This window comes from Somniosus microcephalus, chromosome 15 (genome assembly GCF_052327205.1).
Source record: "Somniosus microcephalus isolate GS21.2 chromosome 15, FLI_Smic_1.0, whole genome shotgun sequence".
Classification (NCBI taxonomy): domain Eukaryota; kingdom Metazoa; phylum Chordata; class Chondrichthyes; order Squaliformes; family Somniosidae; genus Somniosus; species Somniosus microcephalus.
This window is the reverse complement of record NC_141001.1, coordinates 26,834,225-26,861,852: the sequence shown is the minus strand read 5'-3', so window position 1 is coordinate 26,861,852 and position 27,628 is coordinate 26,834,225. Positions and strand designations below refer to the sequence as shown.

General features: G+C 44.9%; 1 protein-coding gene across 3 annotated transcripts in view; it reads right to left on the bottom strand.

The window, feature by feature from the left end:
- The window catches only part of phf21aa (PHD finger protein 21Aa), a 362,336-nt gene that overhangs the window by 210,388 nt on the left and 124,320 nt on the right, over positions 1–27,628 (bottom strand). The window lies entirely within an intron of this gene.

The following is a 27,628-nucleotide window of genomic DNA, read 5'->3' as shown; positions in this document are numbered from 1 at the left end:
CAAAGTCCTCCAGGAGTGTATATCACGTCAAAAAAATTAACTAAAACAATTTTAGGGTAATCTCAAAAAGAATTAAAAGATCAAAAAAAATCTTCACACAGCATGGTTAAAATCTGTGAATCCTTTGCCACAAACTGTCAAAGCAGAGTCTATAATTTTTTTAAAGCAGGAATTAGATAGTTCTGTAAAAAGAGAAAAATTAAAGGATATGGCAAGTAAGCAGGAGAGTGGCATTAGGTTAAGTGGATCACTGTGGAAAACACTGGTACAGAATTGATAAGAGTTTGTGCTGTAACATTTAACGTTCCTACAAGAAATCTAATATTCCTTCAGGCCCCCTGACATGAAATAGTATTGACGGTAAAGGTCTAATGGTAAGAAAGAAAGTGTAAAGAAAATGCACCATGATAACTGATACAAATGTAAGGACCCAATCAGTTGACGGGTTCAACTGAGAATTCACTCGTGACTTAGCAAGTACTAGACCAGTGATTTACTAATCAGTTTAAAAGGAACATATAAAATGAGCAAAAAAAAAAATAGGGAGGGCTGGGATTCCTACAAAACTGAAGGTAGCTGAAGAAAGTATGAGGAAAAAAGAGTAGAGACAATACAGGGCAGCAAGAGAGACCCAAAAAGGATTTACATCTACGTCAACAGTAAATGGTCAGAGAGGATTCATCGATAAACTGCATGAAAATATTACAGAATACCTAATCAGAGGCTAGGTATTCTGCGGCGAGTGTCTCACCGCCTGACTCCCCAAAGCCTTTCCACCATCTACAAAGGCACAAGTCAGGAGTGTGATGGAATACTCTCCACTTGCCTGGATGAGTGCAGCTCCAACAACACTCAAGAAGCTCGACACCATCCAGGACAAAGCAGCCCATTTGATTGGCACTCCATCCACCACCTTAAACATTCACTCCCTCCATCACCGGCGTACCGTGGCTGCAGTGTGTACCATCTACAAGATGCACTGCAGCACTATACAAACCTGCGACCTCTTCCACCTAGAAGGACAAGGGCAGCAGGCGCTTGGGAACACCACCACCTCCAAGTTCCCCTCCAAGTCACACACCATCCTGACTTAGAAGTATATCGCCGATCCTTCATCGTCGCTGGGTCAAAATCCTGGAACTCCCTACCTAACAGCACTGTGGGAGTACCTTCACCACATGGACTGCAGCGGTTCAAGAAGGTGGCTCACCACCACCTTCTCAAGGGCAACTAGGGATGGGCAATAAATGCTGGCCTCGCCAGCGACGCCCACATCCCATAAAAAACTAATTTTTAAAAAAAGATCTGAAGATGGCAGATATATTGAATGGATGACTTTAAAAATCCCATCATAGTAACTGAGGCTGTGATCCCTGGAACATAAAGTTAGAAAAGAATGCATGACATGCAGAAACCAGAAGAATTAAATATTCACAAAGCTCCTGGGCCAGATCAGATACATCCTAGAGTCCCTAAGGAATTAAACTGATGCATTGATATTTTTCATAGCTCCATAAATACTGGAAAAATACCAGAGACTCGAAGATGGCAAATCTAGTTCCAGTATTTTAAAAATGGCAACGGCATGATAGGTCATTTACCTTAACATCCAACATGGGAAGACCACATGTATCCAAGGGAGTCAGCATGGTTTTAGAACAGGACATGCCTTACAAACCTACTGGAATGCTTTGTGAAAACAATGACAAGGACAAGGGTAATAATCCAGTCGTTTACTTGACAAATTCTCAAGATCAGGATGTCTAACCTTTTGGAGCTCTGGGCCAGCTAGCCATGTCAAAATCAGCAGATGGGCCACATGATTATGCGAAAATGTGAACCACAATGAACAGAAAATACAAACACCTTCATACATCAACATTCAAATTCCCATTCACAAAAAAGCAGCAACATTGGCCATACACAAACACTGGCACCATGCACATACAAAAAATAGAAACCTCCCTCACTTATAAAAAATATACAGATTTTCTTGTACACATTGAAGACAGAATTGACCAACAAACAAAAAGCTGGAACCCACAATATGCACAAAAAGCTAGATTTGACAAAATAAGACTCCCTGAACAAAAAATTGCAAGCCACCAACCATGAAAAAATTGAGGTCCTCCATCTCTTCCCACCATTTGTACCTTCAACCTTCTCGATTCCCCACCTTGTGGCCCCTCACCCGTTCTTACCCCAACCTTTATCTCCCCCAATACTTAAAAACGGAGAAAATTCAGCCTTAGGTCTTCAAACTTCCTGAGCTGGAGTACTGATTGGTGCAAAAATGCTGCTCCTTAATTGGTCTAAATGCAATCAGGGAGGAGCCTTTCCTAGTACTCCAGGCCCAATAATTTAAAGCTGCTGAGATATTCATCCAGACCCTACTTCTTCATATTAATGCACAAAGCTATGTATACAGTGCAGGTATACAGTGGCATTCCTCAAGGTTTAGCACTAGGACCACTGCTATTTTTGATATACATGAATAACTTGGACTTGGGGGGCAACGCTCCCTCTAAGCTGCATGGCCGCGCAGCTGTCTGCCGGTCACACGCAGCCCGGGGCAGGCTTTTACAAAGTGAAATTCCGCGCATGTGCAAAACTTTGAATGGGCTGCACAGCCCGTTAAAGGGACTGCACACCCAAATTTTAAATTAGGGAGAACATTGCTTGGGGGGTACAGGGCACAAATTCAAAATTTGCAGATGACATGAAACTTGGAAGTGTAGTAAACAGTGAGGAAGATAGCAATAGACATCAACAACTACTTGCATTTATTTAGCACCTTTAACATAGTAAAACGTCCCAAGGTGCTTCACAGCAGCGTTATAAAACAACATTTGACACCGAGCCACATGGGGAGATATATAGGCAGATGACTAAAGCCTTGGTCAAAGAGGTAGATTTTAAGAGCGTCTTAAAGGAGGAACGAGAGGTAGAGAGACTGAGAGGTTTAGGGAGGGAATGCCAGAGTTTAGGGCCTTGGCAGTTGAAGGCATGGCACCAATGGTGGAGCGATTAAAATTGGGGATGCTCAAACGGCTAGAATTAGAGGAGCACAGATATCTCAGAGGGTTGTGGTGCTGGAGGAAATTACAGAGATAGAGAGGGGCGAGGCCATGGCCGGATTTGAAAACAAGGATGAGAATTTTAAAAATCGAGGCGCTGCTTAACCGGGAGCCAATGTAGATCAGCAAGCAAAGGGGTGATGGGTGAACAGCACTTGGTGCGAGTTAGGACATGAACACCAGAGCTTTGGATGACCTCAAGTTTATGGAGGGTAGAACTTGGGAGGCTGGCCAGGCGTGCGTTGGAATAGTTAAGTCTAAAAGGTAATAAAGGCATGGATGAGGGTTTCAGCATCAGGTCAGCTGAGGCAGGAACGGAGTCAGCGATGCTCCGGAGGAGGAAATAGGCAGTCTTAGTGATGGCGGAGATGCGTGGTCGGAAGCTCATCTCGGGGTCAAATATGACACCGAGGTTACGAACAATCTGGTTCAGCCTCAAACAGTTGCTAGGGAGAGGGATGAAGTCGAGGACTAGGGAACAGAGTTTGTGGCGGGGACCGAAGACAATGGCTTCGGTCTTCCCAATATTTAGTTGGAGGAAACTTCTGCTCATCCAGTACTAGATGTCAGACAAGCAGTCTGACAATTAGAGACAGTGGAGGGGTCGAGAGAGGTGGTGGTGAGCAATCCTCCCTTTAATTGTTTGGGGGGTGCACAACCTCTTTAAGGGGCTGCGCAGCCAATTCAAAATACCGCGTATGCACGGTTTTTCCTATTGAAAAGCCGGTGAGTCAGCTGCGCGAGAGATGCAGAGCGCTGCGCGGTAGAGCTCAGTGTCGCCAGCAAACATGTGAAAACTGACGTCATGTTTTCGGATGATGTCGCTGAGGGGCAACATGTAGATGAGAAATAGGAGGGGCCAAGGTTACACTAGAGGTAAAGGTGCAGGAGTGGGAAGAGAAGACATTGCAGGTGATTGCAGGTAGAGGACATAGACAGGCTGCTGGAATGGGCAGACATATGGCAAATGAAATTCAACGAAGAAAAGTGTGAGGTGATACATATTGGTAGGAAGAATGAGGAGAGACAATACATGTTAAATGGTATCATTTTAAAGGGGGTGCAAGAAGAAAGACACCTGGGGGTAGGGTTGCAAAGGGGTGGAAAGTTTCCGGTAAATTTCCAGAAATTTTCCACGGGAGGTTTAGCTTGGGAATTTTGCCCAAAAAAGCACATGCTAGCATAATATTGTTTTTTTTGTATTTCTTTCTTTTTTTCCCCCCACAGGTCCTCTCTTCAAATTACTAACAGAGATGGAATCTTAATTATTAAGGAATTTCTTAATCAATATATGTTTATCTTCTTACTTGGCTTGTTTTAATAATTACAAGTTTTGTGTGTGACTGTGAACAAATGTGTCCTGATGAGAGGTTGTGGAGAGGGCTTTAAACTAACTAGTGGGGGGGAGGTTCCTAGAGAGCAAATAATACAAATGACAACAGAGAAGGTCATAGACTTAGGTAGCAGTGGGGAAATTAAAAACCAGAGCATGTCAGGAAGGGGCAGACGGTATGGAGTGAAAGGTAAAGTAATAAAAAGGGCAAAAGCAGGAACTAAGTGTCACAAAACATCTTTGAAAGTTCTCTATCTGAATGCACGTAGCATTCGTAACAAAATAGATGAGTTAATGGCACAAATAACTACATATGGGTATGATCTTGTGGCCATTACAGAAACATGGCTGCAGGGTGACAATGCCTGGGAATTAAACATACCAGGTTATTTAACGATCAGGAAGGACAGGCAGGAAGGAAGGGGAGGTGGGGTGGCTATGTTAATAAAGGAAGGAATCACTGTAATACAGAGAAATGATATTGGGTCAAAAGATCAGGACAATGAAACAGTTTGGGTGGAGGTAAGGAATAATAAGGGGAAAAAAACACGAGTGGGCATAGTCTATAGGCCTCCGAACTGTGGCAACCCTGTTGGACGGAGTATCAATCAGGAAATAGTTGAGGCTTGTAATAAGGGAACATCTATAATTATGGGGGATTTTAACTATCATATTAATTGGACAAATCAAATTGGGCAGGGCTGCCTTGAGGATGAGTTCATTGAGTGTATTAGGGATGGGTTTCTTGAGCAGTATGTAACTGAACCGACCAGGGGGCAAGCAACCTTAGATCTGGTCCTGTGTAACGAGACAGGATTAATTAAAAATGTCCTAGTAAAGGATCCCCTTGGAATGAGTGACCATAACATGGTTGAATTCCATATTCAATTAGAGGGTGAGAAGGTTGGATCTCAAACAAGCGTGCTAAGCTTGAATAAAGGAGACTATGAAGGTATGAGAGCGGAATTGAGTAGAGTGGATTGGGAAAATAGATTAAAGGGTAAGACGATACATGATCAGTGGTGTACTTTTAAGGAGTTATTTTACAACTTCCAAAAAATATATATTCCACTGAGAAGAAAAGGGTGTAAAAGAAAAGACAGCCATCCGTGGCTAAGTAAAGAAATTAAGGATAGTATTCGACTAAAAACAAGGGCATATAAGGTAGCCAAATCTAGTGGGAGGATAGAGGATTGGGAAAACTTTAAAAGACAGCAAAAAATAACAAAAAGATTGATTAAGAAAGGGAAGATAGATTATGAAAGTAAATTCGCAAAAAATATAAAAACAGATAGTAAGAGTTTTTATAGTAAAATAAAAAAAAGGGTGGCTAAAGTAAATGTTGGTCCCTTAGAGGATGAGACCGGGAAATTAATGGTGGGAAATATGGAGATGGCAAAAACACTGAATGAATATTTTATATCAGTCTTTACAGTAGAAGACACTAAGAATATCCCAACACTGGACAATCAGGGGGCTAAAGGGGGGGAGGAGCTAAACACGATCAAAATCACTAAGGAAGTGGTACTCGGTAAAATAATGGGACTCAAGGCGGATAAATCACCTGGACCTGATGGCTTACATCCTAGGGTCTTGAGGGAAGTGGCGGTAGGGATTGTGGATGCATTGGTAATAATTTTCCAAAACTCCCTGGACTCGGCAATGGTCCCGGCAGACTGGAAAACTGCTAATGTAACACCCTTATTTAAAAAGTGCAGTAGACAGAAGGCTGGAAACTATAGACCGGTTAGCCTAACATCTGTGGTAGGTAAAATATTGGAGTCTATTATTAAGGAGACAGTAACAGGACATTTGGATAATCATAATTTAATAGGACAAAGTCAGCATGGTTTTATGAAGGGGAAGTCATGTTTGACAAATTTGCTGGAGTTCTTTGAGGAAGTAACATATAGGGTGGATAAAGGGGAACCAGTGGACGTAGTGTATTTAGACTTCCAAAAGGCATTTGACAAGGTGCCACACAAAAGATTATTGCTTAAGATAAAAAATCACGGGATTGGGGGTAATATTCTGGCATGGATAGAGGATTGGCTGTCTAACAGAAGGCAGAGAGTTGGGATAAATGGATCGGGTGGATGCGGGGAAGATGTTCCCGATGATGGGTGAAACTAGAACTAGGGGGCATAGTCTTAGAATAAGGGGCTGCTCTTTCAAAACTGAGATGAGGAGGAACTACTTCACTCAGAGGGTGGTAGGTCCATGGAATATGCTGCCCCAAAAAGCTGTAGAAGCTACATCATTACATAAATTTAAAACAGAAATAGACAGTTTCCTAGAAGTAAAGGGAATTAAGGGTTACGGGCAGGAATTTGGACATGAGTCTAGGTTCGGATCGGTCATGGCCCTGTGGGTAGCGGAGCGGGCCCAGGTAGCCTGATCCTGCTCCTAGTTCGTGTGTCTAATTCTGTTAGATTCAGGAGATGGTTCTGTGATAGTGGATTGGCAGTTAGGATCAGATCAGCCATGATCTTATTGAATGGCGGAGCAGGCTCGAGGGACCGATTGGCCTACTCCTGCTCCTATTTCTTATGTTCTTATGATTGGTTGGATGAGTGGATGAGCGATTAGCTCCCTCTATTTGTAATATTTGCATATCGAATTGTGATTGGCCTGCAGGCATCTGTAAGACTGCTATAGTTTTTTTTAAAGATCCAGGTTAGGGGTCCTGAGGGAAGTCATTTTGTTTTCTGCCGATGTTGTGATGATGCAGTAAGTAAATCAGACTTTACACCAAATAAACCAGTTACTTGTTGAACTCTGTTGTCCTTCAATTTAAAATATACAAAATAATACTATTGGTGATGTAGCGTCGTGTGTGTACAGGTCATGCTTCCATCACATGGAGCATCAGCAAAAATGTACTCACCCTGTTGCAATCGTGCTGATCGACCGCAGTTCGACACAGAGATGAATGCCCTTTATTTCTCTGCATAGAACAATGCCACGTTTACCGTCAGATGTGTGGAAGCATTTTACCCCAGGCATTAAAGATGGAAAGACTGTGTACATGTGCAAACACTGTAGAAAGCCATATGTAAAGAATGCCACAAAGATGCAGCAGCATTTATCCAAATGCAACAACTTCACTCAAAGCTCACAGCAGTCAGCCCAGAGTTCCTCTGCTTCCATTCAAGAAGATGACCTTATCATCAGCAACTCCTGGCCCACTTGGAAGGTTCTTTGATACAATGGATAACCATAGCCAGAAGAATGCAGATGAGTGCCTTGCTCGAGCTGTATATGCAACAGGCTCACCCCTCATGCTCACAGCCAATGTGTACTGGAAGAGATTTTTCAATGTTATTCGCCCTGCATACTGTCCTCCCACCAGACATGCTTTGTCTACTTATTTGCTGGAGGCTGAGTATAACAGAGTCCAAGGAAAGCTCAAAGAAACGATAGCGATAACGATAACGAAGGGCACAGACACGAAGGACAACAGACACACAGGCACATACATTGCTGATGAGCTGAAAGCGGTCATCAACGATCTTGGATCACAAAAGGTCTTTACAGTAGTTACTGACAATGCTGCGAATATGAAGGCTGCTTGGGCTCAAGTGGAGGAGGCCTACCCTCATATTACGTCTATTGAGTGCGCAGCTCATGGGCTTAACCTGCTCCTCAAGGACATCATGGGTTTGAGAACCATGGAAGCACTGTACAAGAGAGCCAAGCAAGTTGTTAAGTATGTCAGGGGAAAACAGGTAGTTGCAGCAACCTACAACTCCAAGCAAATGACAAAGAACAAGAACACCACACTGAAGCTGCCCAACAACACTAGATGGGGTGGTGTTGTCATAATGTACAACAGCCTTCTGGAGGGTAAGGAGTCGCTGCAAGAAATGGCAATATCCCAGTCTGGGGATATGGAAACCACCATCAAGAAAATACTGCTGGATGATTTGTTTTGGGAGAGAGTGGTTAGCAGCCTTAAACTACTCTCACCAGTAGCATCTGCAATTGCTCAGATTGAAGGAGATGACGCTGTCTTGTCAGATGTTCTCAGGCTTTTTACGGATTTAAAAGAACAAATCAGCATTGCCCTACCCACATCCCTGCTGCTCAAAGCAGAGGAGAAGGCAATTGTTCAATTCATACAGACGCGTCAAGAATTTTGTGTCAAGCCGATTCATGCTGCAGCATACATGCTGGACCCAAAGCATGTTGGGAGACCAATACTTTCTGGAGAACAGATCAACAGCGCTTACAGTGTGATTTCTACCCTCTCACACCATCTCAATCTGGATGTGGGCAAAGTTCTGGGAAGTCTGGCAAAGTTCTCTACCAAGCAAGGTCTTTGGAATGGGGATGGGATATGGGAATCATGCAAGCATATCAGTGCACATACCTGGTGGAAGGGACTTTGTGCATCTGAGGCCCCGTCACCTATTGCATCGGTGATACTCCAAATCCCACCTTCATCAGCGGCCTCTGAACGAAACTGGTCACTTTTTGGGAATACGCATACAAAGGTGCGCAACAGGCTGACTAACGAGAGTGGAGAAACTGGTGGCTATCCGGGTGAACCTACAACTTATTGAGCCAGATACAGAAGTGTCCACCACACAGCTAGACACTGACACAGAGGAGGAAATGGACACGTCAGAGCCAGAGTCAGAGAATCAGGAGGAGCAATGAGGAGTAGAAGACTCAAAAGGGACAAAATAAGGACAAATTACAGGCTAAATAAGCTGACGCTCTTTTTATTTTATTTTAGATGGGTCTTTTTTGTGGGGGTTCAATAAAGTTCAAAATTATAACCTAAATAAAGTTTTGAAAGCCTGTTTTTATTTGTATGGAACAGTATGTCTATTTTGACGACAAAAACCATCAGTGTGCAAAAAAACTCAAAATTCCCATAAATTCCCGAAAATTCCCATGGAAAGTTTCCTCTTTTAAAAATTCCCAGAATTTTGCAACCCTACCTGGGGGTGTTGGTGAACAAATCTTTGAAGGTGGCTGAACAGGTTGACAAAGCAGTTAATAAAGCATGTGTGGTCCTGGGCTTTATAAATAGCGACAGAGTACAAAAGCCAGGAAGTTACACTGAACAAACGCTAGTTCGGCCCCCAGCTGGAGTATTGTGTCAAATTCTGCACACCACACTTTAGGAAGGATGCGAAGACTTGAGAGGGTACAGAAAAGATTTACTAGAATGGTTCCAGGATGAGGGATTACAGTTACGTGGATAGACTGGAGAAGCCGGGGTTCTTGTTCTTAGAGCAGAGAAGGCTAAAAGGAGATTTGATAGGGGTGTTTAAAAATCATGAAGGGCTTATATAGAGTAAATAAAGAGAAACTGTTTCCAATGGCTGAGGGGTCAATAACCAGAGGGCACAGATTTAAGGTGATTGGTGAAAGAACCAGAGGCGACATGAGGAAAAGTTTTTTATCCAACGAGTGGTTAGGATTTGGAATGCACTGCCTGATAGGGTGGTGGATACAGAGTCAATAGTACCATTCAAAAGGGAATTGGGTAAATACTTGAAGGAGAAAAAAATTGCAGGGATATAGGGAAAAGCAGGGGAGTGAGACTCACTGCATTGCTCTTCGAAAGAGCTGGCGCAGACTCGATGGGCCAAATGGTCTCCTCCTGTGCTGCACTATTCAATTCAATTCAATTTTATTTGTCATATATGCAGCAGACATGTGTACTGCACAATGAAATGTTGATTTTTAAAGAGTCCTCCCAACATTGGAATAAATATGGCATAACAATGATAATACTAATAGAAATACTAATAGAAAGACAGTAATAATAAATAAAACAACAGTAATAAATAATAATAAATTAATCGTTCATGAGTCTTATGGCCTGGGGGTAGAAGCTGTTTCGAAACCTGTTGGTATGAGACCGTATGCTTCGGTATCTCTTACCGGACAGGAGCAGGGCAAAGAGGTTGTGGCTGGGGTGACTCGCGTCTTTAATGATTCTCAGAAAATCTATTCTAGAAAAGCCAAATTCAATTACAGTTAGTTCCAGCTCCCAACAAAACAAACTGTAGTTGAAACAGGCTTTGTGCGCTTAAGATGAGAAGCAGAGGCAGGATGAAAAGTGCTCATGGTCCAGATTTGGCCAGTCCAGACTGACTGAAAAGTGGAGAGAGTTGCGAGATGAAAACGGGACGCCTGGAGAAAAAGTAACCAGTGCATTTCCTTTAGAAATCTTTTCCTCGACCCCTGCTATTTGTAATATTTGTAAAAATATAGAGCAGGGTGTCTCTGGGTAATATTGTTGAATTTGCTGTTGGCACAAAGCTCTCTGGGCAGGTAACTAACAGAAAGAAGATTAACCATCTTCAGAAAGACTATGACCAATTACATAGATAGGCTGAGACAGAAAATTGACTTCAATGTAGTTAAATGTTGAATGATGCACAAGTGCATGTAAACAATAAAATACATATAACATGAAAGGATCTTTTTATTTTTAATTCGGCCAGTTCAAATGCATGACCAGGCAAGTCTAGCCCCAGAGCGACAAAATTAAGCTTCTCCCCTTAAGAGTCAATACTATTAAAATTTTCATGGACGATTTGGTCTACCCAAACTGATATTTTAAAAACAAAATTGAACTGAGGCAATTATTAATGAGACAAAATCAGGTACTGGTGTGCATCTGAAGGGCACTAGATTAGAATCAGAACAACTTATACCAACACTGTACAGGTTGCTGGCCAGGTCAATTTTAGAATATGGATTGCAGTTTGGGTCATCCTGTCTCAAGAGAAATAGATCCAAGTAGAGTAACTAGGATGAGGAGGCCTTAAGGGACTAAGTTATTAGGAAAGGCTTAAGTAACTGAACATTTTTGCTGGTGAGAAGACAATGGATGAACCCAATACAGGTGTTCAAAATAATGAAAGGTACAGATGAGGATGAAGTGAACAAACTATTCATAAAAGGAGCATAGGAATAGAGAGCTCAAGTCTAAAATTCACAAGTTTCAAGCAAGGTTAGAGATGACCAAAAAATGCTTTATTCTAGATTACTGATTAAGTAGCGCAAACTCCCAATAAAGGTCATTGATTTTGGGTGATTTGTCACCTTGAAAATGAGCTGGATTAATATTTTGAGAAGCAGAATTAAACGGTCATAGAGAAACAAACAACACTCCTTGATTTTTTTCCCCCCCAGGTGAAGGAGAGAAAGTGTCCCTAAACTAGGGGAACAGAAGATGGTGTGGGAAGGAAGTTCATGGTAAAGTAATCATACATGAACTTTAGTTGGAGTAGGCTTTTTGTGTTAGAATCACAGAAACTTACAGCACAGAAGGAGGCCATTTGGCCCATCATGCCTGTGCGGCTCTTTGAAAGAGCTATGCTCTTTTTCTCACTGAATTTTCTTAAGCACGTCAGTTATTTTTCCCTGTACAAGGCTTTGGTCTATCCTTTCTATGTATAAGGACCTGATCCAGCCACATCTGGAACACTGTATCCGGTTTTGCTCCCCTTGAAATGGTGGGTGATATAGATGCCCTAAAAAAGGTTCAGAGGCAGGCCACAAAGTTGATACCTAGTCCAAGGGTCCTCAATTACCATGATAGGCTAAGAACACCTTTTTACTTTAGAATCAAGTAGACTCTGAGATGATATGATTTGGTCTTTAGACTCAGTAAAAGTGGCTAGCCTATTAAAGCTAGATTGGTTAGAGGGCACCAGGGAACATAAATAAGCATAGAACTAGGTTAGATACGAGGACGTACTTCTTTTGCAGAGATTATTCGACCTCTAGAATAAGTTGCCAGCATGTGCAATCAGTGTGGATTCACTGAAAGCATTCGAAAGGGCACTGGGCACGTTAGAGAGTGGTTAACATATCTACATATGGTGGGTTTGTGGGGGTTGTGCCACCCAGTCACCATGGTCTCCTGGAACTTATTTGATCGCCATCGGTGGTTGGACAGCCTATTTCAGAGGCTTTTTCCCTCAATTGGCCTAACAGTTGTTTTCTCTCTTTTTTTGCCTCTCTCAAGAGATTGCGTGGGTGGGAGTGATGGTGAGCAGAAGTTATACCATGCCAGAATAGGATGGGCTCAATGGACCAGCAGAAAAGTTGCTTCTTATTGGTGTCCTTCACATACCATTAGGTTAAGCTCAGGTTACTCTGGGAGAATTAATTTAAGAATGTTTGTGCATTGACAATGGTATGAACCTGTAATGTTGGTCCTATTTTGTATGCTAGTACGGTGCATCCTGTGGTCAAAGCCTACCAACACTTTGTTAATGGCTAATTGGGTAAAATATCAGGGCAACTGCTTCCCTTAGAATCATATCTTAAAGGTGTCAACGCCTTAGGAATGGGAGTTGAAGAGGAAGGGAACTAATCATACACCTGTTATAGCTTTTGTTTTATGTTCTATAAACTTCAGAAAGTGTATTAAACAGAGAGGGGTTGAGAGATAAGAGTTTTCGACCACATATCCTCCCCATCAAACAACCACCTACAGGAAACTCTTTGGTATCCGGCACCGACGGAACTGGGATGGTGCCGGTTGATTAAAAATTCCAGATGACGGAGAGGGTTATCTACCGAGACTATTTTTAACAAACAAAAATTTAAAAATCAAGAAATGTGCAGTATACAGTAATTGGCGGATCGGAAGAGATTACCGGCAGCGCGGGAGAGTCAGACTCCTGTTATTGAGGTGTTCCGACTGCCAACAGCGCCAAGAAGCCGAGTAGTGGCAGTTTGGAGAACTACCCCAACTGACGAACTCAGCCCCCGCAGGAGACTCGGACTTGGCAACATTTCCGGTTACTGAGGTGTTGTTTTCGGAGCGAGAATTTTGCCAGTTAATAGAGAATTCCGGATATTTAGGTGCCGTTTAAACGAGAGTTTCCTGTACTTCCATCTCTAGAACAGATGCTGTCTCAGCCCATTTTGCTGCTGAAACTCTCATCCATGCCTTTAACATCGCCAGACTCGACTATACCAATGCTTCCTCCTCCACGCTGTAAACTTCAGCTCATCCAAAACTCTGCTGCCCATTTCCTACCCCAAGTCTGTTCCGGCTCACTTAGGTCTTGGCTGACCTACATAGCTCCCGTTCCCCAACGCCTCCAATTTCATCCCCATCTCTGTAACCACCTCCAGCATTACAGCCCTCACAGAACTCTCCATTCCTCTGGTCTTTGGCCTCTTGTGCATCCCCCCTCCCTTCATCCTACCATTTGCAGTCGTGCCCTCAATCACCTAGCCCCATTACAGAATTCCCTCCCTAATTCCCACACGGAGAAACAAGGGGTAGAAAATGACTCGGAAAGAAAAAGACAGGTGATAGAAAAAAATAGACGGGGTTAAAGAGAAAAGAGGAGGGTAAAGAGAGAAAAATGGGTAAAGAGACAGAGGTAGAGACAGTCAGGGGAGCAGAGACATACAGGTGGGATTAGAGAGAGACTTACAGGAGGTAGAGAAAAAGACAGGCGTTAGATAAAAAGTATGTGGTTAGAGAAAAAGAGTGGTAGAGAGAAAAAGGAAAGAAAGACAGTAGAGAGGGGAGAGGAGACAGAAAGCCAGCCTCAGACCAAATTTTACCCACAACCTTCACTCCAAAAGTAGCCTGCAGTCGTTGGTGGTTCCTTTCCCCTTCTACAAGAAAAAGACAAAGAATCAGAAGACAGAGAATCGAAACAGGTTGGAGAGAAGCAGGAGCACAGAGAAGCAGAAAGAGTTATGGGAAGAGGAGGAGGGACAGAGAGAAACAACACAGCCAGTGTTATTTACCACTGCTGCTTGCATACGACTTAACTCAATATCTATGGGTTGAAAGTAAGGGGGTTCTCCTCATACGTGAGGCAATGTAGATGGCACTGCAATCCTCTAATTCCATCTATTCTGGATTGTGCAACTCCACTCCCCCCTCTATGATCCTGCTCCCTCCTCTTCTCTCCATTCCCAGTTGTCTTCTCCCCTCTCTGTTGCCAGTGCCCAACTGTGTGCAACAAGCATAGAATAATCAGTACGCGTTATAATCTAATTTGCCACTCTCAGGTGAGCCACAGTGACAAATGTGGCAATTTTTATACATTTCTTTAAGGTTTTTTTTTACTAGAAGGTGAGTCTAACATATTCTGCCATAAGCAAGACAATTACTTAAATCTCTTAGCCAAAATACGAAGAAACGTGTGTTGGTTAAACCCAGGAATGTTAAAATAGTATCGTTCCAATCAACATTTGCTACAGCAAGCTTATGTCATCATCCTGCTGTTAGCATGCTTCAACTTCCAAGACTCACTTTAACAGGAAATTGTGTGTCTGATCTTAGTTTTTCTTGGCACTATTGAAAATGTTATTTTGTGGCACATTCTAGCTTTCTTATAGCTTGAATGCAGAATAGTCAGTGGTATGATTTTGTGGTTTTGGGCACCTCCATATCATAGTTCAAAGTCATGACTCTCAGTGCATTTAATGGAGTTGCTCCAGACACCTCAGTGACATCACAGAGTGGCCGAGTAGAAACCGGATGGTTCGCTATTCAGGTTGGATTTGACGTTTTTTTTTTATATAAATGTTGAGGATAATTTCTCTGAATATAAAATGGGGGCACTCTTTAAAAAAATGTTTTCCCCCTAGACTTTCCTTCCCGGTTAAGCTCGTTTCTGAGTAGCACAATGGCCTAGAACTTGCCTGATAATCAGGTCATAGATGGATGCATGGAAGCAGGTCAGCCAAAATAAGTACCTGGACAGGGAAGGCCAGGGAGCTGGAAGGGGTTGGCTGTAGAAACAATTCTTAATATGTATATATGTATTATAAGCATACAAAAGACTACTGCTTCCATTTTCTTTTCTTTTTCTTTATGAAGCAGTATGGATTTACCACACTGTCAAACAGTTTAACAGTCAAAACATTATAGATAGAAACTGAAGCACAGAATAAAAAGTAACACCTTGTAACCTTAAAGTTTTAAAATACTCGGGATATTTTCCTGCATTGTGGGTTTCCACTTGTCCTGCTTCAGGTGAAAGGATAAGTATATCAGACACCTGTGACATCACAACGTAAATGGCTCTAAAAGCACGAGGACCCTGCTCAACAAACACCTGCATTGTGAAGCTATGCTGCTCATTTCAGTTTTTTCTTCAAGCAAGGTGAGTCATCATGCAAAGTGGCCGGGCCAAGATCAAATTAAACTCATCCCAAAATATGGCTGTATGCTTGGTTACATGCCTATTTTTTGACATCAGTCTTTTTTTGGGGAAGTAATTTTCTTATTTCAGCTATTTTTATTTTGTGGATGGAAGTAGGTCAAATCATCTTTAGTCTCAGTCAAGAAGTAGACTGGGTCAAAGCCAATGAATTGCTAAGGGCAGAACGGTGGTGTTGATCTGAACTCTTCTTCCCATAGAGGGGCCTGTACTTCAGTCACTGCAGTTTTATACACAAGCACAGGTGCTAATCCACAGAGCTGGGGTTTTAGAGTGCAAGGTAACAGTGACTTGATTGCAAGGTGGCTGGATTACAAAGCAGACACAAGCTACTATGTCATTAGGTTACTACAGGAGCCATTCTTTTTCACAAATGGTATTCCATTATGAACATATAGATAGACATACATAGATATACACACTACAACAGCTCTGAATTGCAGACTAAAAATATGCTCATTTACTGTCTGAAAATATTCAATTCTGACATATAAACAGGTTAAGTTAGGTTACTAAACTATGTATCACCATCCTTAAAATCGCAATTGCAATGAGATATTTACACTACCTACACGGCTATTTTCTGATTAAAATGAAGACCGAGAAATTTGATGTAGCCCATCTCCCCACACAGCACCAAGGTGATAAAAAGCACTCTGTGTAATCACTTGCTGTCTCATTTCTATTCTTTTTCTTCTTCTGTGCTGACTTCATCAAATGTTTCTGAACCTGTCAGCATTTAGAACTATCCAACATTTAGCTGCTTGATTTAAATTCATCTCACATTTGCCCTGCCTCACAGTCCTCTGAGCCCTATAACTACAAGCATCAGAAGCTTAGGCATATTAACATGTTAAGCTAATTTGCAAGCATGATGCTGAACACTTTTATGCTGAGCAGGATCAGTTTACAACCCAGGTACTCCTAAGTGCATAATCAGATATTTCTTAATACTATTGCTGTGTTAGGTAGGCTACCAGTGTGATCTCTGATTTCCTGAAGTATTATTGAGGCAGGAAGCACAAGGATGTCATCTCATTTGTTTAAAATCTCCCCGTTCTCCTCCCCCCACACATATACACTCACACAACTGTAGGAATACAAAGTGTGTTTATACTGCTGACATTTTCAAAAATAATGACAGTGTTGCATGCAAAAACCAAAGTCTGGAACAACAGGGTGTACCTTCCCACTCCAGCTATTTGCATAGTATCCAAGATTAAGAATTTAGTACCAATCTGTGGTCAATTTTGTGCTGTGGGCCTATGCTCACTAGTATCAGGATGGGGCGAGGAGAGGGGAGGAAAAATTAGGGAAAGAAAGGCTTAAGGGAACAGACACACATGGAGAAAGAGGGAGGAGAATAAACAGCAATAACTTGCATTTATATTGCACCTTTAACATGAAACAACGTTCCAAGGTGTTTCGCAGAGATGTAATCAGACAAAAATGGACAACCAGCCAAAAGGAGATATTAGGAGTGGAAAGAAGTAGCTTTTAAGGAGGATCTTAAAAGGAGGAGAGGGAGATAGAGGAAGACGACTTAGGGAAGGGAACTCCAGCATGTGGGGCCTAAAAGGCTGAAGGCAAGCTGCAATGTTGGGACAGGGAGTCGAGGATGCACAAGAGGCCAGAGGCGGTGGAATGGAGAGTTCTGAGGTGGTTGTTGGGCTGGAGAAGGCTACAGTGATAGGGAGGGCAATGCCATTGGAGGCGTTGGGGGAACAGGAACCACCATTGGTCAGCGAGCACAGGGGCAATGGGTGGTCGGATTGGGTATGGACAGCAGAATTTTTAGATGATCTGAAGTTTAGAGAGTGTGGAGGATAGGAGGCCAATCAGTAGAGCACTGGAATAGTCAAGTCTGGAGGTGACAGGCATGAATGAGAGTTTCAGCAGCAGATGGGGAGAGGCAGGCAATGTTAGTGTTGGAGGTAGGTGGTCATTGACCACCTATGTGGTCAGAAGTTCAGTTTGGGGTCAAACAGGGCGCTGATGTTGCAAACAGTCTGATCCATCCTACGGCATTGGCTGAGGAAGGGGATGAAAACGGTGGTATGGGTATAGAGTTTGCGGTAGGGCCGAAATAATGGCTTCGGTTCACCCATTTTTAACTGGTGGAAATTGTAGCTGATCCAATACTGAATTTCAGACAAGGAGTCCAACAGCAGAGGCAGTGGACGGGTCAAGAGAGGTAGAGCTGGATGTCATCAGCGTACATGTGGAAGCTGATCCCATGACCCCAAATGATGTCGCCAATGTGCAACATGCAAGATAAGGAAATACCGTGTGCCAAGGATAAATCTTTCAGGGGCTCCAGAGGAAGCATGCCAAGGTCAAAAGCGAAGTCACTGCTAGAGATGTTATGTACAGATAAGTAAGAGTGTGTGGTAAACCACTGTTATACCTGTCTGTATGTGTATGTGTATTCCACCAGGTACAGGTCTGGACATGCCTCGGCTGACTCCTCCCACTATTCCAGGTATATAAGTGACTACCTCCCAGTCCCTTAGTATTCTGGACGGGTCGACCACTCGAGACTAGACCTTCATTCTTTAGTTAATAAAAGCCTGGTTGTTACTCGCTTAACCTCAGTCTTTTGAGTAATTGATGGCGCATCAATTTTATTAACTAAATTTTTTATAATGGAGAAGATCCTCACACCAGCATGCCTGGACCTGGACAGTCGGGAAGCGGGCGCTTCCACCAAGTTTGCTCACTGGCTCATGTGCTTCGAGACATTCCTGACTGCCTCCACTGCGGTCGTAACGGATGCGAACAAACTGTCTGTCCTGATCTCCAAGGTGAACCACCGAGTGTACTCAGTCATCCGGGACGCGACCTCGTACACAGCCGCCCTCCAGCTCCTCAAGACCCAGTACACGCGCCCTGTGAACGAAGTTTACGCCAGGCACCTCCTGGGGAGTCGCAAACAACAACCTGGGGAATCGACTGAGGAATACCTCCAAGCACTGTCCGTGCTTGGCCGGGCCTGTGGGTGTAAGGCGGTAACGTCCACTAAGTACACGGAGGAACTGATCCGGGATGCCTTCGTAGCGGGCCACAGGTCCAACTACACCCGACAGCGACTGCTGGAGCAGAGTGACCTCACCCTCGACAAAGCCTCCGAAATCGCACTAACGCTGGACGCAGCCTACCGGGGCATGGATGCCTACTCCTCTGCACCGTGGACGCCGCGGGGAACGACAACCTGGGACACGGTAGGACAACCCCATAGCACCGTGCCACCCCAGCCACAGCCCAACAACGGCCCAACCACCGCAGCAGTGTCCCAAAGCCAGATAGCAGTATCCCAAGGCCAGAAATGCTACTTCTGTGGCCAGGCCAAACACCCCAGAGCGCGCTGCCCGGCGAAGAATGCGACCTGCTCGGGCTGCGGGAAAAAGGGACACTACGCTAGCGTCTGCAAGGCCAAAGCCACCCCGAACGCCAGCAGCGCCGCGTGTGGGCTGTGCGAGCCGCCATCTTGGGCCCCCAACAGCGCCGCGTGTGGGCCGCCATCTTGGGCCTCCCCAGCCATGTGCGAACCACCGCAGCAGCAGCCATCTTGGACGACTCCAGCCACATGGGAATCATGGACGCCGCCATCTTGGACACCAGCCGGGACGCAGCAGGCCGCCAACCCCCCCCCCCCCCACCCCCATCTGATACCCGCAGTGACACACCGACCCCTACGCTGGCCTCTGTTACGCTGGACCAAACGAGACCGCACCAACTAGCTCGGTCCAAAATGGACGTTAAGGTAAACGGCCATGCAATAAACTGCCTTTTTGACTCCGGGAGCACAGAGAGCTTCATCCACCCCGAAACGGTGCGGCGTTGCGCTCTCCCAGTCCTGCCTGCGCACCAGCGGATTTCTATGGCCGCCGAGTCCCAGTCAGCGGATATTGGCGGCTACTGCGTGGTGACACTAGTGGTAGACGGGACTGTGTTCAATAATTTTAAACTCCTGGTCCTGCCCCAACTTTGCGCTGCCGTTCTACTGGGGTTGGATTTCCAGTGCCACCTCAAAAGCGTTACGATGGCGTACGGTGGCCCCCTCCCCCCACTCACAGTCCACAGCCTCCAAATTGCCCGCCGCGCACCAGATGCAACCTCTCCACACTCAAGAGTCCCACCCCCCCCACTGTTTGCTAACCTCACCCCCGACTGTAAGCCCATCGCCACAAAGAGCAGGCGATACAGTGCCGGGGACAGGGTTTTCATCAAAACCGAAGTGCAGCGGCTCCTGAAGGAGGGGATTATTGAGGGCAGCTCCAGCCCCTGGCGAGCCCAGGTTGTGGTCGTTAAGACCGGCGAGAAACAACACCTGGTCATCGACTACAGCCAAACAATAAACCGCTACACCCTGCTGGACGCCTACCCACTCCCCCGCATAGCTGACATGGTCAACCAGATCGCGCAGTACCGCGTCTTTTCGACCATTGACCTGAAATCAGCGTACCACCAGCTCCCCATCCGCCTCGAAGACCGCCAGTATACTGCTTTTGAGGCAAACGGCCGCCTCTATCACTTCCTTAGGGTTCCCTTTGGCGCTACCAACGGGGTCTCTGTCTTCCAAAGGGAGATGGACCAGATGGTCGATCAAAACGCGCTGCAGGCCACTTTCCCTTACCTGGACAATGTGACCATCTGCGGCCATGACTTGCAGGACCATGACGCAAACCTCGAGAAATTCCTCCGCACCGCCCAACTCCTGAACCTGACATATAACAAGGAGAAGTGCATATTCCGCACAGACCGCCTCGCCATCCTTGGCTGTGTTGTGGAACACGGGGTCATCGGTCCCGACCCGGACCGGATGCGTCCCCTTATGGAACTCCCACTGCCCCACTGCCTAACAGCTCTGAAGAGGTGCCTAGGGTTTTTTTCCTACTACGCCCAGTGGGTCCCCTACTATGCAGACAAAGCCCGTCCGCTGATCAAATCCACCTCTTTTCCCCTGATGGCAGAGGCCCGCTCGGCCTTCCACCGTATCAAGGAGGACATTGCCAAAGCCACCATGCACGCAGTGGACGAATCCATCCCCTTCCAGGTGGAAAGCGATGCGTCCGACTTCGCTCTGGCCGCCACCCTTAATCAGGCAGGGAGACCTGTGGCATTCTTCTCACGAACCCTCCAGAGCCCGGAGACCAGACACTCCGCGGTCGAGAAGGAGGCCCAGGCTATTGTGGAGGCTGTGCGTCATTGGAGGCACTACCTGGCCGGAAAACGATTTACCCTGCTCACTGACCAGCGTTCAGTTGCTTTTATGTTCAACAACAAGCAGAGGGGCAAAATCAAAAATGACAAGATCTTGAGGTGGAGAATCGAACTTTCCACCTACAATTACGAGATCTTGTACCGGCCTGGGAAGCTCAATGAACCCCCAGATGCCCTATCGCGTGGCACCTGCGCCAGCGCGCAGATCGATAGGTTGAGGGCCCTCCACAATGACCTCTGCCACCCGGGGGTCACCAGGTTCTTCCACTTCATCAAGGCCCGCAACCTGCCTTACTCCATTGAGGAGGTCAGGACCATGACCAAGAACTGCCAAGTCTGCGCTGAGTGCAAACCGCACTTTTACAGACCAGACAGAGCCCACCTGATAAAAGCCACTCGCCCTTTCGAACGCCTGAGCGTCGATTTTAAAGGGCCTCTCCCCTCCTCCGACCGCAATGTGTACTTCCTCAACATCATTGACGAGTACTCCCGTTTCCCGTTCGCTATCCCCTGCCCGGACATGGCCAGTGCCACGGTCATTAAATGTCTGAACAGCCTCTTCACCCTGTTCGGTTTCCCCAGCTATATCCATAGCGACCGGGGCTCATCGTTTATGAGCGACGAACTCCGCCAGTACCTGCTCGCTAGGGGTATAGCCACAAGCAGGACCACCAGTTACAACCCCCGGGGGAACGGACAGGTGGAAAGAGAGAATGCAACAGTTTGGAAGGCCGCCCTACTAGCCCTAAAGTCTAGGGGCCTTCCGACCTCCCACTGGCAGGAGGTGCTCCCCGATGCGCTCCACTCGATTCGGTCACTGCTCTGCACTGCCACCAATGCCACCCCTCACGAGAAAATGTTTGTCTTCCCAAGGAAGTCCACATCGGGGACAGCGTTACCGCCATGGCTGACGTCCCCAGGGCCGGTACTACTGAGAAGACACGCGAGGACCAATAAAACGGACCCCCTGGTCGAGAGGGTTGACCTCCTCCACGCCAACCCCCAGTACGCTTACATTGCGTACCCGGACAGGCGGGAGGACACAGTCTCCATACGAGACCTTGCACCCTCGGGGACCGCTGTAACCCACTACCCATTACCACCTCCCCCCCCCCCCCACGACACCCTCGGGGACCGCTGTAACCCACTACCAACCCCCCCCACGACCCGATATCCAACCCCAGCAGCCGGCTCGCCTTGGACCATCACCCACGAGGACTACACTCCAGTGCCCCAGCCTACACGGGACGCGACGCCGGAAGCTCCACCACCCCTGCCATCGCCACGTCGATCACAGCGGCAGACAAGACCTCCGGAGAGACTCCAATACACAAACTTTTAAATACACTTCACCCTGCCGGACTCATTTTTAAACAAGGGGTGAATGTGGTAAACCACTGTTATACCTGTCTGTATGTGTATGTGTATTCCACCAGGTACAGGTCTGGACATGCCTCGGCTGACTCCTCCCACTATTCCAGATATATAAGTGACTACCTCCCAGTCCCTTAGTATTCTGGACGGGTCGACCACTCGAGACTAGACCTTCATTCTTTAGTTAATAAAAGCCTGGTTGTTACTCGCTTAACCTCAGTCTTTTGAGTAATTGATGGCGCATCAGAGTGGAACTAAGGAAGGCCAGGTCCACTGAAGTGGACAACAGAAGAGAGGTCTTGGAGGAGGATGGTGTAGTTGACTGTGTCAACGGCTGCAGAGAGGTTGAGGAGGCAAAATATACTACAGTCAAAGAGCACGTCATCTGTGACTTTGATTAGGGCTGTTACAGTGCTATGGCAGTGGCGGAAACTTGATTGAAGAGATTCAAACTTGAGTTGTGGGAGACGGGTATGGATTTGGGAGAAGACAACACATTCAAGGACTTGAGAAAGAGGGTTTGGAGTTTGCAAGATCAGAGGGGTCGAGCGTGAGATTTTTTTTGAGGGGGTGATGAGTAAATTTGAAAAGGGAAGGTGGGGGGGCGGGGGAACAGTACCCGAGGAGAGGGAACCATTTATAATGTTACCTAGCAATGGGGCCAGTAAAGGAAGTTGGGTGGTCCCCAATTTAATGGAAATAGGGTCAAGACAGCAGGAGGTGGGTCTCAAGATAAGATGGCATGAGGGGAAAATAGGAGAGAAACTAAAGAAAGATGCGTGATCAGGGCTAGGGCAAGGGAAATGGAGAGTGAGTGAGAGAGGGGAAGCGAGAGAGAGAGAGAAATTCCATTAACGTGGGCTGCATTCAAATGCAGACTCGAGGTGAATGAACATGTTAACCCCCACTGTGTTATCAGGTCCTCAAATAATGTATTTTTTTATACATGTTAAAACAAAAGATGCTTATTTGCAATTTCCTTACTCCACAGGCAGAAGTTCTGTTGCACAATTTCAAGAGACAGGTTGAGAAAATGGCAGCTACTAGACTGAAAAGCTGGTCATCACATTTGAGTATTATATGTATACAAAAAAGCTGTCAAGAGTAGATTTCTGGGTTGTTAAGTTGTAAATCCATCACTACCTGCACATGCTGGAAAGGGGGCTTAATTTAGCCTACAAGTAAGACGACAGCATTTAAGTACAAGAGTAAGGATGGTAGCTGAGATAGGTATATAGAGAGATGTAGATATATAATAAAGACTTCATAGAAATTTACGGCACAAGAGGCAGCCATTTGGCCCATCGCGTCCATGCCAGCCGAAAGAGCTATCCAGCGTAATCTCATTTTCCAGCTCTTGGTCCATAGCCTTGCAGGTTACAGCACTTCAAATGCATATCCAAGTACTTTTTAAATGCGATAAGGGCGTCTGCCTCCACCACACTTTCAGGCAGTGAGTTCCAGACCCCCACCACACTCTGGGTGAAAAAATGTCTCAATTCCCCTCTAATCCTTCTACCAATTACTTTAAAACTATGCCCCCTGGCTCTTGACCTCTCTGCTAAGGGCAATAGGTTTTCCTATCCAATCTATCTGGGCCCCTCATAATTTTATACACCTCAATCAAGTCTCGCCTCGACCTCCTCTGTTCCAAAGTAAACAACCGCAGCCCACTGTCCCCTCAAAGGTGCGAGGCTGTGTGGCCGCGCACGAATCCTCGAGCTGCCGCGCAGTTCAATTGAAAGGCCGCGCAGAGAGCTGGACAGCAGCAGAGCGGGGGAGGGGCCCAATACACAACACTGTGATTATCACCACCAACAGCTTTGCAGCCTTTTCCGCATGCGCTCGGTATCCCGGAGCCGCGCATGCGCACCTGATCCCCTTCTGTGCACGCACGCTGTTTGCCAAAGCTGTGCGTGCACTGTAACGCTTTCCTCAGCTCCGTAAGGGGAAGGTCACTGGAACCATTGGTGGCCCCAGGGGCTGGGGGAAAAGAAAGATGATCAAAATGGGAAAGAGCGAGAGAGACCGGGGGGGAGGGAGAGCGCGAGAGAGACCGGGGGGGAGGGGGAGCGCGAGAGAGACCGGGGGGGAGGGGGAGCACGAGAGAGACCGGGGGGGGGAGGGGGAGCGCGAGAGAGACCGGGGGGGAGGGGGAGCGCGAGAGAGACCGGGGGAGGGGGAGCGCGAAAGAGAGCGCAAGCATGTAGTCCGTTCCCGGGTACGGATAAGCCTCCGCACTTTGGAACGTGGCACATGTACAATGGCACCTGGAAGGAGGCTAAAGCAAACAATTTTTAGGCCCGCGGTAAAAAAAAAATTTAATTCGGAAAATTGCTTAAAGCTGGAAAAAAATACGGGAAAGTGATGTTGAATGTCCCGCGGTAAGTTACAGTTAAATTTTGCCAAGTGTTGTCCCCTTTTTGAAAGTGTTTATCAGGGTTATTTAAATCATGTTATGAGAGAGGGGAAAAGTTTGTGCCCCCGTTTGTATCTCAGAGTCTGAGAGAGACGGAGGAAACGGCAGCAGAAAAAGAGGAAACAACTTCTTTAAAACTGATCCCAACTCATCGCCAAGGCTGGGGATAGATAACCTCACCACCTTCTTAAGAAGTTTAACCACTTTATTCACTTTCTTATTTGAGCTCTGTTTGGAATTAGAGTTTATTTTATTTTTTTATTGTATGTTTAACGACAGCTTTGAAGAGGGAAAGAAAAACTTGGAGCAACTTCTTCTGTCAAAGCCGTAATGAGACTTGAAAGAATTTAAAGGTTTTTAATGAACTTTTCACAAAAAACTGTTAAAAACACATACCCCCCCGCCCCCCCGCTAAGTTTCTAATATGATTTTGGAAGAAACTGGCAAAAAAATCTATTTTGTCCTCATCTAAACAAGTTTCAACCAGGTCTTGAAGTCCAAATGCTTTTTAAAAAGCTCTGAATTGCTGAAAGTGTTTTAAAATTGAAATTTCTCAATATTTGATTTTGAACGATCAACTGAAGTGAGTAGCTTTACACAAACATGCAACCATGCTGTTGAGAAGGGGGCGGGCAAGGGAGAATTTGTAGGAGTTACATATTAATTTAAAAAGAAATATTAAGACATTAATGAAGAGAACCAAAAAAAGGGGGAAAAACACAAACCATTTTATTTTGTCTGTGGCTCTATAGTCCTAACAAGTCCCAGGAATAATGTAAATATAGAATTCCTCTTAAACGTTTAGTGGAGTGTTAATAGAAACAAGAGTTATGTAATGATGTATAAAAATTGCAGGAAGCTACTTTAGAAGAAACCACTATTTGTTTATTGAGAAAGACAGTACATACTTCGATTAAACTGATAATGTACAATTTCGATTTGGTATAAATGTTTGAAATAGGAGATATAAAATTGAGTACACAATGAAGTTTCTTTCCCATTATTTAATTGCAAAGTAACTAAAATAATTCAACACTTCGCGATAAGAGCAGGGATTAATATTGTGGAGAGCGTTAGCTAGAAAAACATTAGAAGCAAAATTCATAAATTAACATCTTTACGACAACATATTATTGGGCATTTCCAAATCAGTCGGATTGGTTCTCCTGTCCAGGAAGAAAGATGAATGTTTATTTCTGTTAAATCATAACCTTTCCTGCTTTTTGTTTTTAATTCGGTGATGCAAATTGTGTGTGTGTTTTTCTGCACTTGTGAATAAGTGCTGCATTTCTGACATGTTACATGGGGGGAGTGCTGGTTCAAGAAGACAACTTTTATTAATGGAAGTGATTGAAGCTGGAAATACGGATACCCATTTTTGTTCAATTCTTTTTAATACTATGAACTAAAGAAGTACAGCACTTTATATTTGTTGGCTGTCTGATTGCAGTGATTAATATTCTAATTACTTATGTGGACGTACAGCACGTCAGTACCATAGGAAAGCCGCTGCTCCTGCTGCCATTGCTATAGTGACATGAGGGATGGGCTAATACGTTGAAAACTTTAAATTAATACAAATTGCACGACTAGATATTTCTCCTTCAGCTCACCTTGGGCATTTGGATTGTTTGTCGATGCATAACCGTGTAACTGAGTGACGTTTCTGAAGTGTTAATGCATTATTATGCAGTTCTTTTATATCCCAGTCATTTCTGACAAGTCATTTTTTATTAAAGAGAGTTTGTACATGACGAACTAAAAGCTTTTAATTAATTCTACCGTAAAGAAACTTGCAGAATGGGCATGTAAATGACAAATGCATTTCAATACAGGTGAGGTGGTGCATTTTGGTAGGAGGAATAAAGAGGCTACCTACTCCTTGGAAAATAAGAGTCTAAATGGGGTAGAGGTGCAAAGGGATCTCGGGGTATAGATTCACAAATCATTAAAAGTAGCAACGCAGCTTAAAAAAGCCATAAAAGTGCAAATAAAGTACTGGGGTTCAATTCTAGAGGAATAGAATTCAAAAGCAGAGAAGTTATGTTAAACTTGAATAGAACCTTGTCTGATTATTATCTCATGATTTGAGATGGTGGGGTGGCAATATGGCATTAGGGATAGCATAAGATCCAAGGAGAGGACATATAATTTGGCCAGAAAAAGCAACACACCTGAGGATTGGGAGCAGTTTAGGATTCAGCAAAGGAGGACAAAGGGATTAATTAAGAGGGGGAAAATAGATTATGAGTGTAAGCTTGCAGGGAACATAAAAACTGACTGTAAAAGCTTCTATAGATATGTGAAGAGAAAAAGATTGGTGAAGTCAAGCGTAGGTCCCTTGCAGTCAGAATCAGGGGAATTTATAATGGGGAACAAAGAAATGGCAGACAAATTAAATACATGCTTTGGTTCTGTCTTCACAAAGGAGGACACAAATAACCTCCCAGAGAAGTCAGGGAACATAGGGTCTAATGAGAGGGAGGAACTGAATGAAATCAGTATTTGTATGGAAATGGTGTTAGGGAAATTGACGGGATTGAAGGCAGATAAATCCCCAGGGCCTGATAATCTACATCCTGGGGTACTTACGGAAGTAGCCCTAGAAATAGTAGATGCATTGCTGGTCATCTTCCAAAATTCTATAGACTCTGGAACAGTTCCCATGGATTGGAGGATAGCTAATGTAACCCCATTATTTAAAAAGGGTGGTAGAGAGAAAACGGGGAATTATAGACCGGTAAGCCTGACATCGATAGTGGGGAAAATGCTAGAGTCCATTATAAAAGATGTAATAGCAGAGCATTTGGAAAACAGTGACAGGATCGGACAAAGTCAACATGGATTTACAAAAGGTAAATCATGCTTGACTAATCTACTGGAATCTTTTGAGAATGTAGCTGGTAGAATAGATAAGGGAGAACCAGTGGATGTGGTGTATTTGGACTTTCAGAAGGCTTTCGATAAGGTCCCGCATAAGAGATTAGCGTGTAAAGTTAAAGCACATGGGATTGGGGGTAAGGTACTG